Consider the following 4,482-nt stretch of genomic DNA (forward strand, 5'->3'; position numbering starts at 1 on the left):
AGTCAAGGTCATTGGCTTTCAGCATGTCTCTGTTGTAACAGATGTGTTTGAGGGTGTAAGTTTCATTGTAAGGGAGTTGCAGCATTAGGCCACCAATTTTGATATTGCATCATTTTGCAGTTATGCTTTTATTCCCATCATGAGTTCTTTGATCTGTTGGTTATGTAGATGGATATTTCTTAATTAGTACATATAGGGGTTTTCTGTGTGCTCTGCACTTATAACTGACCTGTAATGTGAAAATATACTGTGTAGTGGAAATCCTTGAAATGTGTTGAGGCTTGCTCTGTGGTCTAATTCCTAGTCAATGTTGGTAAATATTTCATGTGCTCTTACAAATAATATAGAATCCTAAGTTGTTGAGTTTAGTGGTCTACCCAGGTCACTGAAATCAATTGTGTTCATTGGCCTGTTCATGTTTTATATCTTCACTGAAATGGCTTTTGGTATGTTCTTCAGTTACTAAAAGAAGCATTAAAAAATATCCCATGATGTCTATGAGTATATAGTAACTTCTTGCCAGCCTGTCCTTTTCCCCTGCCTATATTTGCAGGCTATGCTACACAAATACCATTATTATATCTTCCTGGTCCATGGAATCTTTGTTCTCTGGCAATTGACTTATTATTTGGTAATGTTAGGTATGTGAAAAGTGTTAGAGTTGATATTGCTTTAAGCCTGCAGGTTTCTGCAGGCTATGTTGGCCTAGTATGTTTTTTTTCACACTTTTGGTTTTATCATCTTTGTGTGAGTTTAATACATGCAGACACTCAGTTCCTTTAGTTCTGTATTGTTAAGTTGGATATACTCTTTTGACATTCAGGTAATTAACGATGTATCGTGATTGAATTTACGATATTAGCTAATTTCTATTTGTCTCACCTTTCCTAGACTCTCTTTCCTCCAGTATTGTTTCCAAAATGAATTTGAAAGAAGTCATTCTATTAGTATTTCACTGTATATTTCTAAGCACTCCTGTTTAATGTTTAAATGTACTTACTATAAATAAGTTATAAAATATAGGAAGGACACTATCAGCATGTAGTATCAATAATGAATGCACTTTTTGGCATTATTTCTTTGATTTTATGTGTATACATAATTTGATATCTTTAAGAATATAATTACACTTCAATGTTATTTCCTTTTTCCGAAAATTATGTAGTAACTAAACCTGAGTAATTATACAAAACATTGTCCCACATGCATGTGCAGGGCTGTCAGATAATATACAGGTGTATAGCATCACAACTAAACAAGTTTGCATAGTACATATTATTTCCTATTATTGGACATAAGGATATTTGCCCTTGGATTTGGCTATTATAGAGTGTATGTCATCAGCTGTCATAGTTCTTTCCTACTACATTTCTTTAGAATTAGCAGAAAACCTTTGGAAAACCATCAGGGTAATTATTTCTCAGATTTGTTATTGTGGAAAGTATTGCAAAAGACTAATGTATTGTAATTGTCTGAAGTAGTGAAGTGTAATTTATGGATCTTATTATGTAAAAGAGCCCTAATTATTAATGAGTTATTAATGAGTTATTAGTAACTAATAATTTCTGTGTGTATAGGTGTAAAATGATAGTTTGTCATATTTGACATTGTAATCAGATGGCTGTTTGAAATAATGAACCAAAATATCAAATGTGATGCACCTTGAATCTTTCTTTGATCCTTGTTTTATATAATCAGTAGGGTGATCAAATATGCAAAAGTGAAGGCCACTTTAGCAGAGAGGAAGGAAGAAGGGGAGATAAGAGTATAATTGTTTATTCAGTATCAGGGTTTCCAGCATCTTTGGATAATGGGAGTGCTTCATTCTACCATTATTTCCATGGCAACCAGTAGTTGTAACAGGACCAAGTTACCCGTGCTTTATCTTACCTTAACTCAATTAGGTTGATTCACAGCCAGCTTTTAGTATTCCATGGTTTTAGGCACTTAAGTCCTCACAGAACTTGTTATTGTCTCCTGTGCAAACTTGTGTACCTGAGATGGTTACCTATGCAGTCAGGTTAATGAGAGCCAGCAAGCATCCACTCCATCCTAGGCCTTTTATTTATGGCATTGAGGAAGTAACCTCTTCTGCTTACCTGTCTTGTGGACTTACGATCACAAATCTTTCTGAGATGATGAAATGAACACTAAGAAAGTAGAAATCAGGTGGGAAGACGGGAGAAGGCAGGTCCTGAAGACACGTCCTGAACTCTGAGTGCAGCTGAGGCAAAGATCTTGTCTTTCTACTCTTTCATTGTGAATCTGTTCTTAATCCTTTATGATAGCGTATGAGCCAATGAGCACCTCGTCCTGAAGGTCAACTGAAGTTAGTCTTCCTGTTATGGTCAAAGGCTGTCCCTGTATGGATCCTATACTTTTCTTCCTAACACTTGTCCAAGTGTACTGTCATGGTTACTTCAGTGTGCCAGTGCCTTGTGGTTTCTTTGCCAACTGCAGCAGTATGCCATTCAGTCAGAGATGCATCCTAAATCACTAAAACAGTTCAGTGTGAGTTTTAGAAGTCCTTAATACTGATGTACTTAATGAATAAGTCACTCAAGCCCAGTGTTTGCTAAGCCACGGTCCTGAAAACATTCCAGAAGTGGATGTTTTGGAGGTATTCCCATGTACGTGAGAGTTGTCAGTTGTTTCCAGAAGATGATAATACTCCTGTATATTGTAATGCACTTATATTTATATAGAAGTCCTTCTCGGCAAAATGAAAGAGAGTTTGCAATCTCAAACAGGAGTGAAAGCAATGCCTCTGTGTTGGCCATGTGAGTTTGGGCAGACTATGTCTCTGAGTCATGATTTATCACTGTAAAGTGCTTACCTGGGTGGGCACCTGTAAATAGTAGGCTCTCGGGAAACAAAATTACTATTAGTACATGGGAACTGAGCAGATTACTAGAAGAGCAGAGGGGAACATCCAGTAGTTTCAAGGCAGGAGTGCTTAAGTGGACAAAAGCAAAGGCCAGGGCTGCATAACACTGACATTTTTATTAGAATTCATTTGTAACAAATGGAGCTTGTGTCAGCAAAGAACTGATTTTCATACAGACTTCTTTCGCCACCAATGTAACGAAGTAAGAAAATAAAAAGCACGCCTCTCATTCTGTAAAACATTTACGCGTACTACTGATTAGAGGTAATTGTATTTTTTAACAAGCCATTGTACAAGTTATGTTTTTAAATTTTTCAGTCTATGCATCCAAAACGAGAGCAAAGAACACAACCGTTATTATCTTTGTAAAGACACTCCAAGCTTGGATGGCAAAGCCACGTAACGGATGGATAGGATGGATCTGTAGCCTTCTGATCTCTGCTGGAGTATCAGGGCACCCATAAACCCAAAGGAAACCAAAACCCCAAGGAAACATGAAAAGGGAAGTAGAAATGAAAGGAGGGACTCCAACAAAGCCGAACCAAATGTAAACAGGAATGAAAAAAAATATGTGCATTGCTGCAACATTTTTTTCCTTTCCTGTGTCTATGTAGTGTTATTTACATACACAGAAATGGATTTCTGAAGCGGTTTCTTACAGATGGGTTCAAGTAATAACATTATTGGGTGTAGAATCAATAGGGCAGTGCATAGTACAAAGGTATAGAAAGTGCAAAGTTCCCTAGAGGCCCTTCCCTCCCCTGGCTGTCCTCGCCGTTGTCTAACCATGCAAATCATTTTTAAAAAAGAGCTAAAATAAAGTTCTGTACAAATCACTTTTTATATATTTTGATTTTGTTACCATTGTAACTAATTACAAAATTATACATAACTACACATACATAGGTAAATAATAGCACCGTACCGGTTAGGATGATGAAAATAATTGGGAGCTTGAGAGTGTAGAATGGCAGATAAAAATGTGGACCTGGGAAATCAAAACTTGAGTGTCGTACGGAAAAAAGCACAGAGTGGAATGCACATCAATGACAGTAAGGGAGTTAGTTCTAGGAATAGCTCCCGAACGGTAAGTTTTCTGGAATAGTTTCTGCCTTGTTCGTCTGTGGTATGCATCCCATTCCTTTTCTTCTAGGGAGTGTTGTCACCTTCCCTTCCCTCTGTCAAACAGGTAGTGTTTGTGCCAGGGAGAGAAAGTGCACTTTGGCCAGTCGTTCTGGTGTGCGATACTCCGTCAGACTGTACAATGGGCAGTGGGACATGTGTGGATGATGCAATGTCTGCCTGACCCCCTTTGACTAAAAGAAAAGGACAGCACTAAGTAATCTGGCACTTGGATAAATCTCCCAAAGATACAAAGTAAAGGAAAACAACAACAGACCCACATAGTGCACATTCTTCTCTGGTTCTGACATAGGTTAGAGTCTCATTCTGAGGTAGCCTTCTAGATTTCTGTGTTTTTTTGTCTTTTTTTTTTTTAAGTATTATATATAGTCTGTTTTTTCTTTTTTTTTCTTACTTTTTTCTTTTCTTTTTTTTTTTTTTTTTTAAAAGTGCTTTAATATTATTCTTGTTTA

This window comes from Tupaia chinensis, unplaced genomic scaffold (assembly GCF_000334495.1).
Source record: "Tupaia chinensis unplaced genomic scaffold, TupChi_1.0 Scaffold000298_1, whole genome shotgun sequence".
Classification (NCBI taxonomy): Eukaryota; Metazoa; Chordata; class Mammalia; order Scandentia; family Tupaiidae; genus Tupaia; species Tupaia belangeri.